Below are 9,750 nucleotides of genomic sequence, written 5' to 3'. Positions count from 1 at the left end.
TAAGGTCATTAATATTATGAAGACAGCATAGGACCATACGAATAAAAAAACAGGTTTCCACCCGCGCTCGGACCGGGGACCTATCGCGTGTTAGGCGAACGTGATAAGCACTACACTAAGCAACGGTTGACCTGTAATTAAACTATTGGTCATTGGATAGCTGAAAAAAATAAGCCATTGAACGAAAATAAACAATTTAGCTTGTAAATGATATTAAGACAGCAAGAAACCACATAAATGAAGAAAAACATGTTTCCGCCCTGGGTCAAACCGGGGACCTTTCGCGTGTAAAGCGATCGTGATAACCACTATACTACGGAAACGGTTCATGTGTTGTTAAACTATTGATCATTGGATAGTTGAAACAAATGAGCCATAATGCGAAAAGAAACAAGTCAGGTTGTAAATAACATTAAGACAGCGGGAAAACACTTGAATGAAGAAAAACATGTTTCCGCCCGGGCCCGAACCGGGGATCTATCGCGTGTTAGGCGAACGTGATAAGCACTACACTACGGAAACGGTTCAAGTGCAGTTAAACTATTCGTCATTGGAAAGTTGAAACAAATGAGCCATAATGCGAAAAGAAACAATTCAGGTTGTAAATAATATTAAGACAGCGGGAAAACACTTGAGTGAAGAAAAACATGTTTCCGCCCGGGCTCGAACCGGGGACCTTTCGCGTGTTAGGCGAAAGTGATAACCACTACACTACGGAAGCGGTTCATGTGCTGTTAAACTATTCGTCATTGGAAAGTTAAAACAAATGAGCCATAATGCGAAAAGAGACAATTCAGGTTGTAAATAATATTAAGACAGCGGGAAAACACTTGAGTGAAGAAAAACATGTTTCCGCAGGGATCGAACCTAGGACCTTTCGCGTGTTAGGCGAACGTGATAACCACTACACTACGGAAACGGTTCATGTGTTGTTAAACTATTGATCATTGGATAGTTGAAATAAATGAGCCATAATGCGAAAAGAAACAAGTCAGGTTGTAAATAATATTAAGACAGCGGGAAAACACTTGAATGAAGAAAAACATCCATGTTTCCGCCCTGGATCGAACCGGGGACCTTTCGCGTGTTAGACGAACGTGATAACCACTACACTACGGAAACGGTTCATGTGCTGTTAAACTATTCGTCATTGGAAAGTTGAAACAAATGAGTCATAATGCGAAAAGAAACAATTCAGGTTGTAAATAATATTAAGACAGCGGGAAAACACTTGAGTGAAGAAAAACATGTTTCCGCCCGGGCTCGAACCGGGGACCTTTCGCGTGTTAGGCGAACGTGATAACCAATAAACTACGGAAATGGTTCATTTGTTGTTAAACTATTGATCATTGCACAATTGTAAACCCATAGGCCATAAAGCGAAAAGAAACAATTTAGGTTGCAAATGATATTAAGACATCGGGAAACCACTATAATGAAAACATTCATGTTTCCGCCCGGGCTCAAACCGGGGACCTTTCGCGAGTAAAGCGATCGAGATAACCACTATACTACGGAAACGGTTCATGTGTTGTTAAACTATTGATCATTGGATAGTTGAAACAAATGAGCCATAATGCGAAAAGAAACAACTCAGGTTGTGAATAACATTAAGACAGCGGGAAAACACTTGAATGAAGAAAAACATGTTTCCGCCCGGGCCCGAACCGGGGACCTATCGCGTGTTAGGCGAACGTGATAAGCACTAAACTACGGAAACGGTTTTTCTGTTATTAAACTATTGGTCATTGGATAGCTGAAAAAAATAAGCTATAAAGCGAAAATCAACAATTTAGTTTGTAACTAATATAAAGACAGCAAGAAACCACTTAAATGAAGAAAAACATGTTTCCGCCCGGGCCCGAACCGGGGATCTATCGCGTGTTAGGCGAACGTGATAAGCACTACACTATAAACGGTTTTTCTGTTATTAAACTATTGGTCATTGGATAGCTGAAAAAAATAAGCCATAAAGCGAAAATCAACAATTTAGTTTGTAACTAATATAAAGACAGCAAGAAACCACTTAAATGAAGAAAAACATGTTTCCGCCCGGGCTCGAACCGGGGACTTTCGAGTGCAAAGCGAACGTGATAACCACTACACTACGGAAACGGTGCATATGTTGTTAAACTATTGATCATTGCACAATTGTAAACCCATAGGCCATCAATCGAAAAGAAACAATTTAGGTTGCAAATAATATTAAGACATCGGGAAACCACTGAAATGAAAACTTTCATGTTTCCGCCCGGGCTCGAACCGGGGACCTTTCGCGTGTGAGGCGAACGTGATAACCACTACACTACGGAAACGGTTGATGTGTTGTTAAACTATTCATCATTGGATAGTTGAAACAAATGAGCCATAATGCGAAAAGAAACAAGTCAGGTTGTAAATAATATTAAGACAGCGGGAAAACACTTGAATGAAGAAAAACATGTTTCCGCCCGGGCTCGAACCGGGGACCTTTCGCATGTTAGGCGAACGTGATAACCACTACATTTGGAAACGTTTCATGTGCAGTTAAACTATTCGTCATTGCATAATTGAAAACACATAGGCCATAAAGCGAAAAGAAACAATTTAGGTTGCAAATAATATTAAGACATCGGGAAACCACTAAAATGAAAACATTCATGTTTCCGCCCTGGCTCGACCGGGGACCTTTCGCGTGTGAGGCGAACGTGATAACCACTACACTACGAAAACGGTTGATGTGTTGTTAAACTATTCATCATTGGATAGTTGAAACAAATGAGCCATAATGCGAAAAGAAACAAGTCAGGTTGTAAATAATATTAAGACAGCGGGAAAACAATTGAATGAAGAAAAACATGTTTCCGCCCGGGCTCGAACCGGGGACCTTTCGCGTGTGAGGAGAACGTGATAACCACTACACTACGGAAACGGTTGATGTGTTGTTAAACTATTCATCGTTGGATAGTTGAAACAAATGAGCCATAATGCGAAAAGAAACAAGTCAGGTTGTAAATAATATTAAGAAAGCGGGAAAACAATTGAATGAAGAATAACATGTTTCCGCCCGGGCTCGAACCGTGGACCTTTCGCGTGTTAGGCGAACGTGATAACCACTACATTTGGAAACGGTTAATGTGCAGTTAAACTATTCGTCATTGGAAAGTTGAAACAAATGAGCCATAATGCGAAAAGAAACAATTCAGGTTGTAAATAATATTAAGACAGCGGGAAAACACTTGAGTGAAGAAAAACATGTTTCCGCCCGGGCTCGAACCGGGGACCTTTCGCGTGTTAGGCGAAGGTGATAACCACTACACTACGGAAAAGGTTCATGTGTTGTTAAACTATTAATCATTGCACAATTGTAAACCCATAGGCCATAAAGCGAAAAGAAACAATTTAGGTTGCAAATAATATTAAGACATCGGGAAACCACTAAAATGAAAACATTCATGTTTCCGCCCGGGCTCGAACCGGGTACCTTTCGCGTGTGAGGCGAACGTGATAACCACTACACTACGGAAAAGGTTGATAAAATAATAAACAGTTGGTGTGTTACAACTTAAACTCAAATAATCCCTTACGGGATAAGAAATATTTAAGGTCATTAATATCATGAAGACAGCATAGGACCATACGAATAAAAATACAGGTTTTCACCCGCGCTCGGACCGGGGACCTATCGCGTGTTAGGCGAACGTGATAAGCACTCCACTAAGAAACGGTTGACCTGTAATTAAACTATTGGTCATTGGATAGCTGAAAAAAATAAGCCATTGAACGAAAATAAACAATTTAGCTTGTAAATGATATTAAGACAGCAAGAAACCACATAAATGAAGAAAAACATGTTTCCGCCCGGGCTCGAACCGAGGACCTTTCGCGTGTTAGGCGAACGTGATAACCACTACACTACGGAAACGGTTGATGTGTTGTTAAACTATTGATCATAGCATAATTGAAAACACATAGGCCATAAAGCGAAAAGAAGCAATTTAGGTTGCAAATAATATTAAGACATCGGGAAACCACTAAAATGAAAACATTCATGTTTCCGCCCGGGATCGAACCGGGGACCTTTCGAGTGTGAGGCGAACGTGATAACCACTACACTACGGAAACGGTTGATAAAATAATAAACAGTTGGTGTGTTATAATTTGCACTCAAATAATCCCTAACGCGAAATTTCTATTTAAGGTCATTAATATAATTAAGACAGCAGAAAACCACTCGAATGAAAAAAACATGTTTCCACCCGGGCTCGAACCGGGGACCTTTCGCGTGTGAGGCGAACCTGATAAGCACTGCACTACGGAAACGGTTCATGTGTTGTTAAACTATTGATCATTGCACAATTGTAAACCCATAGGCCATAAAGCGAAAAGAAACAATTTAGGTTGTAAATAATATTAAGACAGCGGGAAAACACTTGAATGAAGAAAAACATGTTTCCGCCCGGGCTCGAACCGGGGACCTTTCGCGTGTTAGGCGAACGTGATAACCACTACACTACGGAAACGGTTAATGTGTTGTTAAACTATTGATCATTGGATAGTTGAAACAAATGAGCCATAATGCGAAAAGAAACAGGTCAGGTTGTAAAAAATATTAAGACAGCGGGAAAACACTTGAATGAAGAAAAACATCCATGTTTCCGCCCGGGCTCGAACCGGGGACCTTTCGCGTGTTAGGCGAACGTGATAACCACTACACTACGGAAACGGTTCATGTGTTGTCAAACTATTGATCATTGCACAATTGAAAATCCATAGGCCATAAAGCGAAAAGAAACAATTTAGGTTACAAATAATATTAAGACATCTTGAAACCACTCAAATGAAAACATTCATGTTTCCGCCCGGGCTCGAACCGGAGACCTTTCGCGTGTAAAGCGAACGTGATAAACCCTACACTACGGAAACGGTTGATAAAATAATAAACAGTTGGTGTGTTACAACTTAAACTCAAATAATCCCTAACGGGAAAAGAAATATTTAAGGTCATTAATATTATGAAGACAGCATAGCACCATACGAATAAAAAACAGGTTTCCACCCGCGCTCGGACCGGGGACCTATCGCATGTTAGGCGAACGTGATAACCACTGCACTACGGAAACGGTTCATGTGTTGTTAAACTATTGATCATTGGATAGTTGAAACAAATGAGCCATAATGCGAAAAGAAACAAGTCAGGTTGTAAATAATATTAAGAAAGCGGGAAAACAATTGAATGAAGAATAACATGTTTCCGCCCGGGCTCGAACCGTGGACCTTTCGCGTGTTAGGCGAACGTGATAACCACTACACTACGGAAACGGTTAATGTGCAGTTAAACTATTCGTCATTGGAAAGTTGAAACAAATGAGCCATAATGCGAAAAGAAACAATTCAGGTTGTAAATAATATTAAGACGGCGGGAAAACACTTGAGTGAAGAAAAACATGTTTCCGCCCGGGCTCGAACCGGGGACCTTTCGCGTGTTAGGCGAAGGTGATAACCACTACACTACGGAAAAGGTTCATGTGTTGTTAAACTATTAATCATTGCACAATTGTAAACCCATAGGCCATAAAGCGAAAAGAAACAATTTAGGTTGCAAATAATATTAAGACATCGGGAAACCACTAAAATGAAAACATTCATGTTTCCGCCCGGGCTCGAACCGGGTACCTTTCGCGTGTGAGGCGAACGTGATAACCACTACACTACGGAAAAGGTTGATAAAATAATAAACAGTTGGTGTGTTACAACTTAAACTCAAATAATCCCTTACGGGATAAGAAATATTTAAGGTCATTAATATCATGAAGACAGCATAGGACCATACGAATAAAAATACAGGTTTTCACCCGCGCTCGGACCGGGGACCTATCGCGTGTTAGGCGAACGTGATAAGCACTCCACTAAGAAACGGTTGACCTGTAATTAAACTATTGGTCATTGGATAGCTGAAAAAAATAAGCCATTGAACGAAAATAAACAATTTAGCTTGTAAATGATATTAAGACAGCAAGAAACCACATAAATGAAGAAAAACATGTTTCCGCCCGGGCTCGAACCGAGGACCTTTCGCGTGTTAGGCGAACGTGATAACCACTACACTACGGAAACGGTTGATGTGTTGTTAAACTATTGATCATAGCATAATTGAAAACACATAGGCCATAAAGCGAAAAGAAGCAATTTAGGTTGCAAATAATATTAAGACATCGGGAAACCACTAAAATGAAAACATTCATGTTTCCGCCCGGGATCGAACCGGGGACCTTTCGAGTGTGAGGCGAACGTGATAACCACTACACTACGGAAACGGTTGATAAAATAATAAACAGTTGGTGTGTTATAATTTGCACTCAAATAATCCCTAACGCGAAATTTCTATTTAAGGTCATTAATATAATTAAGACAGCAGAAAAACACTCGAATGAAAAAAACATGTTTCCACCCGGGCTCGAACCGGGGACCTTTCGCGTGTGAGGCGAACCTGATAAGCACTGCACTACGGAAACGGTTCATGTGTTGTTAAACTATTGATCATTGCACAATTGTAAACCCATAGGCCATAAAGCGAAAAGAAACAATTTAGGTTGTAAATAATATTAAGACAGCGGGAAAACACTTGAATGAAGAAAAACATGTTTCCGCCCGGGCTCGAACCGGGGACCTTTCGCGTGTTAGGCGAACGTGATAACCACTACACTACGGAAACGGTTAATGTGTTGTTAAACTATTGATCATTGGATAGTTGAAACAAATGAGCCATAATGCGAAAAGAAACAGGTCAGGTTGTAAAAAATATTAAGACAGCGGGAAAACACTTGAATGAAGAAAAACATCCATGTTTCCGCCCGGGCTCGAACCGGGGACCTTTCGCGTGTTAGGCGAACGTGATAACCACTACACTACGGAAACGGTTCATGTGTTGTCAAACTATTGATCATTGCACAATTGAAAATCCATAGGCCATAAAGCGAAAAGAAACAATTTAGGTTACAAATAATATTAAGACATCTTGAAACCACTCAAATGAAAACATTCATGTTTCCGCCCGGGCTCGAACCGGAGACCTTTCGCGTGTAAAGCGAACGTGATAAACCCTACACTACGGAAACGGTTGATAAAATAATAAACAGTTGGTGTGTTACAACTTAAACTCAAATAATCCCTAACGGGAAAAGAAATATTTAAGGTCATTAATATTATGAAGACAGCATAGCACCATACGAATAAAAAACAGGTTTCCACCCGCGCTCGGACCGGGGACCTATCGCATGTTAGGCGAACGTGATAACCACTGCACTACGGAAACGGTTCATGTGTTGTTAAACTATTGATCATTGGATAGTTGAAACAAATGAGCCATAATGCGAAAAGAAACAAGTCAGGTTGTAAATAATATTAAGACAGCGGGAAAACACTTGAATGAAGAAAAACATGTTTCCGCCCGGGCTCGAACCGGGGACCTTTCGCGTGTTAGGCGAACGTGATAACCACTACACTACGGAAACGGTTAATCTGTTGTTAAACTATTGATCATTGCACAATTGTAAACCCATAGGACATAAAGCGAAAAGAAACAATTTAGGTTGCAAATAATATTAAGACATCGGGAAACCACTATAATGAAAACATTCATGTTTCACCCGGGCTCGAACCGGGGACCTTTCGCGTGTAAAGCGAACGTGATAAACCCTACACTAAGGAAACGGTTGATGTGTTGTTAAACTATTCATCATTGGATAGTTGAAACAAATGAGCCATAATGCGAAAAGAAACAAGTCAGGTTGTAAATAATATTAAGACAGCGGGAAAACACTTGAATGAAGAAAAACATGTTTCCGCCCGGGCTCGAACCGGGGACCTTTCGCATGTTAGGCGAACGTGATAACCACTACATTTGGAAACGTTTCATGTGCAGTTAAACTATTCGTCATTGCATAATTGAAAACACATAGGCCATAAAGCGAAAAGAAACAATTTAGGTTGCAAATAATATTAAGACATCGGGAAACCACTAAAATGAAAACATTCATGTTTCCGCCCGGGCTCGACCGGGGACCTTTCGCGTGTTAGGCGAACGTGATAACCACTACACTACGAAAACGGTTGATAAAATAATAAACAGTTGGTGTGTTATAATTTACACTCAAATAATCCCTAACACGAAATTACTATTTAAGGTCATTAATATAATTAAGACAGCAGAAAACCACTCGAATGAAAAAAACATGTTTCCACCCGGGCTCGAACCGGGGACCTTTCGCGTGTGAGGCGAACCTGATAACCACTGCACTACGGAAACGGTTCATGTGTTGTTAAACTATTGATCATTGCACAATTGTAAACCCATAGGCCATAAAGCGAAAAGAAACAAGTCAGGTTGTAAATAATATTAAGACAGCGGGAAAACACTTGAATGAAGAAAAACATGTTTCCGCCCGGGCTCGAACCGGGGACCTTTCGCGTGTTAGGCGAACGTGATAACCACTACACTACGGAAACGGTTAATGTGTTGTTAAAATATTCGTCATTGGAAAGTTGAAACAAATGAGTCATAATGCGAAAAGAAACAATTCAGGTTGTAAATAATATTAAGACAGCAGGAGAACACTTGAATGAAGAAAAACATGTTTCCGCCCGGGCTCGAACCGGGGACCTTTCGCGTGTTAGGCGAACGTGATAACCACTACACTACGGAAACGGTTAATGTGTTGTTAAAATATTGATCATTGGATAGTTGAAACAAATGAGCCATAATGCGAAAAGAAACAGGTCAGGTTGTAAATAATATTAAGACAGCGGGAGAACACTTGAATGAAGAAAAACATGTTTCCGCCCGGGCTCGAACCGGGGACCTTTCGCGTGTAAAGCGAACGTGATAAACCCTACACTAAGGAAACGGTTGATAAAATAATAAACAGTTGGTGTGTTAGAACTTAAACTCAAATAATCCCTAACGGGAAAAGAAATATTTAAGGTCATTAATATTATGAAGACAGCATAGGACCATACGAATAAAAAAACAGGTTTCCGCCCGCGCTCGGACCGGGGACCAATCGCGTGTTAGGCGAACGTGATAAGCACTACACTAAGCAACGGTTGACCTGTAATTAAACTATTGGTCATTGGATAGCTGAAAAAAATAAGCCATTGAACGAAAATAAACAATTTAGCTTGTAAATGATATTAAGACAGCAAGAAACCACATAAATGAAGAAAAACATGTTTCCGTTTTGGTTCAAACCGGGGACATTTCGCGTGTAAAGCGATCGTGATAACCACTATACTACGGAAACGGTTCATGTGTTGTTAAACTATTGATCATTGGATATTTGAAACAAATGAGCCATAATGCGAAAAGAAACAAGTCAGGTTGTAAATAACATTAAGACAGCAAGAAACCACATAAATGAAGAAAAACATGTTTCCGCCCTGAGTCAAACCGGGGACCTTTCGCGTGTAAAGCGATCGTGATAACCACTATACTACGGAAACGGTTCATGTGTTGTTAAACTATTGATCATTGGATATTTGAAACAAATGAGCCATAATGCGAAAAGAAACAAGTCAGGTTGTAAATAACATTAAGACAGCGGGAAAACACTTGAATGAAGAAAAACATGTTTCCGCCCGGGCCCGAACCGGGGATCTATCGCGTGTTAGGCGAACGTGATAAGCACTACACTACGAAACGGTTTTTCTGTTATTAAACTATTGGTCATTGGATAGCTGAAAAAAATAAGCCATAAAGCGAAAATCAACAAT

General features: G+C 40.3%; 28 non-coding genes across 28 annotated transcripts; all 28 read right to left on the bottom strand.

Moving 5' to 3' along the window:
• Positions 1-648: 648 nt before the first annotated feature.
• On the bottom strand, positions 649-721 carry Trnav-aac (transfer RNA valine (anticodon AAC)). Its single transcript has one exon. It is a non-coding gene; the product is annotated as a tRNA-Val (tRNA).
• Positions 722-847: 126 nt separating this feature from the next.
• On the bottom strand, positions 848-919 carry Trnav-aac (transfer RNA valine (anticodon AAC)). Its single transcript has one exon. It is a non-coding gene; the product is annotated as a tRNA-Val (tRNA).
• A 130-nt stretch (positions 920-1,049) lies between these two features.
• On the bottom strand, positions 1,050-1,122 carry Trnav-aac (transfer RNA valine (anticodon AAC)). Its single transcript has one exon. It is a non-coding gene; the product is annotated as a tRNA-Val (tRNA).
• Positions 1,123-2,043: 921 nt separating this feature from the next.
• Positions 2,044-2,115, bottom strand: Trnaa-ugc (transfer RNA alanine (anticodon UGC)). The gene has a single exon. It is a non-coding gene; the product is annotated as a tRNA-Ala (tRNA).
• Positions 2,116-2,242: 127 nt separating this feature from the next.
• Positions 2,243-2,315, bottom strand: Trnav-cac (transfer RNA valine (anticodon CAC)). Its single transcript has one exon. It is a non-coding gene; the product is annotated as a tRNA-Val (tRNA).
• A 325-nt stretch (positions 2,316-2,640) lies between these two features.
• Trnav-cac (transfer RNA valine (anticodon CAC)) lies at positions 2,641-2,712 on the bottom strand. Its single transcript has one exon. It is a non-coding gene; the product is annotated as a tRNA-Val (tRNA).
• A 126-nt stretch (positions 2,713-2,838) lies between these two features.
• On the bottom strand, positions 2,839-2,911 carry Trnav-cac (transfer RNA valine (anticodon CAC)). The gene has a single exon. It is a non-coding gene; the product is annotated as a tRNA-Val (tRNA).
• Positions 2,912-3,235: 324 nt separating this feature from the next.
• Trnav-aac (transfer RNA valine (anticodon AAC)) lies at positions 3,236-3,308 on the bottom strand. Its single transcript has one exon. It is a non-coding gene; the product is annotated as a tRNA-Val (tRNA).
• A 127-nt stretch (positions 3,309-3,435) lies between these two features.
• Trnav-cac (transfer RNA valine (anticodon CAC)) lies at positions 3,436-3,508 on the bottom strand. The gene has a single exon. It is a non-coding gene; the product is annotated as a tRNA-Val (tRNA).
• Positions 3,509-3,831: 323 nt separating this feature from the next.
• Positions 3,832-3,904, bottom strand: Trnav-aac (transfer RNA valine (anticodon AAC)). Its single transcript has one exon. It is a non-coding gene; the product is annotated as a tRNA-Val (tRNA).
• Positions 3,905-4,031: 127 nt separating this feature from the next.
• Positions 4,032-4,104, bottom strand: Trnav-cac (transfer RNA valine (anticodon CAC)). The gene has a single exon. It is a non-coding gene; the product is annotated as a tRNA-Val (tRNA).
• Positions 4,105-4,429: 325 nt separating this feature from the next.
• Trnav-aac (transfer RNA valine (anticodon AAC)) lies at positions 4,430-4,502 on the bottom strand. Its single transcript has one exon. It is a non-coding gene; the product is annotated as a tRNA-Val (tRNA).
• Positions 4,503-4,632: 130 nt separating this feature from the next.
• Positions 4,633-4,705, bottom strand: Trnav-aac (transfer RNA valine (anticodon AAC)). Its single transcript has one exon. It is a non-coding gene; the product is annotated as a tRNA-Val (tRNA).
• A 127-nt stretch (positions 4,706-4,832) lies between these two features.
• Positions 4,833-4,905, bottom strand: Trnav-uac (transfer RNA valine (anticodon UAC)). The gene has a single exon. It is a non-coding gene; the product is annotated as a tRNA-Val (tRNA).
• Positions 4,906-5,228: 323 nt separating this feature from the next.
• Trnav-aac (transfer RNA valine (anticodon AAC)) lies at positions 5,229-5,301 on the bottom strand. Its single transcript has one exon. It is a non-coding gene; the product is annotated as a tRNA-Val (tRNA).
• Positions 5,302-5,427: 126 nt separating this feature from the next.
• Trnav-aac (transfer RNA valine (anticodon AAC)) lies at positions 5,428-5,500 on the bottom strand. The gene has a single exon. It is a non-coding gene; the product is annotated as a tRNA-Val (tRNA).
• Positions 5,501-5,627: 127 nt separating this feature from the next.
• On the bottom strand, positions 5,628-5,700 carry Trnav-cac (transfer RNA valine (anticodon CAC)). The gene has a single exon. It is a non-coding gene; the product is annotated as a tRNA-Val (tRNA).
• Positions 5,701-6,023: 323 nt separating this feature from the next.
• Trnav-aac (transfer RNA valine (anticodon AAC)) lies at positions 6,024-6,096 on the bottom strand. The gene has a single exon. It is a non-coding gene; the product is annotated as a tRNA-Val (tRNA).
• A 127-nt stretch (positions 6,097-6,223) lies between these two features.
• Positions 6,224-6,296, bottom strand: Trnav-cac (transfer RNA valine (anticodon CAC)). Its single transcript has one exon. It is a non-coding gene; the product is annotated as a tRNA-Val (tRNA).
• Positions 6,297-6,621: 325 nt separating this feature from the next.
• Trnav-aac (transfer RNA valine (anticodon AAC)) lies at positions 6,622-6,694 on the bottom strand. The gene has a single exon. It is a non-coding gene; the product is annotated as a tRNA-Val (tRNA).
• A 130-nt stretch (positions 6,695-6,824) lies between these two features.
• Positions 6,825-6,897, bottom strand: Trnav-aac (transfer RNA valine (anticodon AAC)). Its single transcript has one exon. It is a non-coding gene; the product is annotated as a tRNA-Val (tRNA).
• Positions 6,898-7,024: 127 nt separating this feature from the next.
• On the bottom strand, positions 7,025-7,097 carry Trnav-uac (transfer RNA valine (anticodon UAC)). Its single transcript has one exon. It is a non-coding gene; the product is annotated as a tRNA-Val (tRNA).
• Positions 7,098-7,420: 323 nt separating this feature from the next.
• Positions 7,421-7,493, bottom strand: Trnav-aac (transfer RNA valine (anticodon AAC)). Its single transcript has one exon. It is a non-coding gene; the product is annotated as a tRNA-Val (tRNA).
• A 524-nt stretch (positions 7,494-8,017) lies between these two features.
• Trnav-aac (transfer RNA valine (anticodon AAC)) lies at positions 8,018-8,089 on the bottom strand. The gene has a single exon. It is a non-coding gene; the product is annotated as a tRNA-Val (tRNA).
• A 125-nt stretch (positions 8,090-8,214) lies between these two features.
• Positions 8,215-8,287, bottom strand: Trnav-cac (transfer RNA valine (anticodon CAC)). The gene has a single exon. It is a non-coding gene; the product is annotated as a tRNA-Val (tRNA).
• A 127-nt stretch (positions 8,288-8,414) lies between these two features.
• Positions 8,415-8,487, bottom strand: Trnav-aac (transfer RNA valine (anticodon AAC)). The gene has a single exon. It is a non-coding gene; the product is annotated as a tRNA-Val (tRNA).
• Positions 8,488-8,613: 126 nt separating this feature from the next.
• Positions 8,614-8,686, bottom strand: Trnav-aac (transfer RNA valine (anticodon AAC)). The gene has a single exon. It is a non-coding gene; the product is annotated as a tRNA-Val (tRNA).
• A 126-nt stretch (positions 8,687-8,812) lies between these two features.
• Positions 8,813-8,885, bottom strand: Trnav-uac (transfer RNA valine (anticodon UAC)). The gene has a single exon. It is a non-coding gene; the product is annotated as a tRNA-Val (tRNA).
• Between the last annotated feature and the right edge of the window lie 865 nt (positions 8,886-9,750).

This window comes from Ascidiella aspersa, chromosome 3 (assembly GCF_963924565.1).
Source record: "Ascidiella aspersa chromosome 3, kaAscAspe10.2, whole genome shotgun sequence".
Classification (NCBI taxonomy): Eukaryota; Metazoa; Chordata; class Ascidiacea; order Phlebobranchia; family Ascidiidae; genus Ascidiella; species Ascidiella aspersa.
This window is presented reverse-complemented; position numbering and strand designations above follow the sequence as displayed.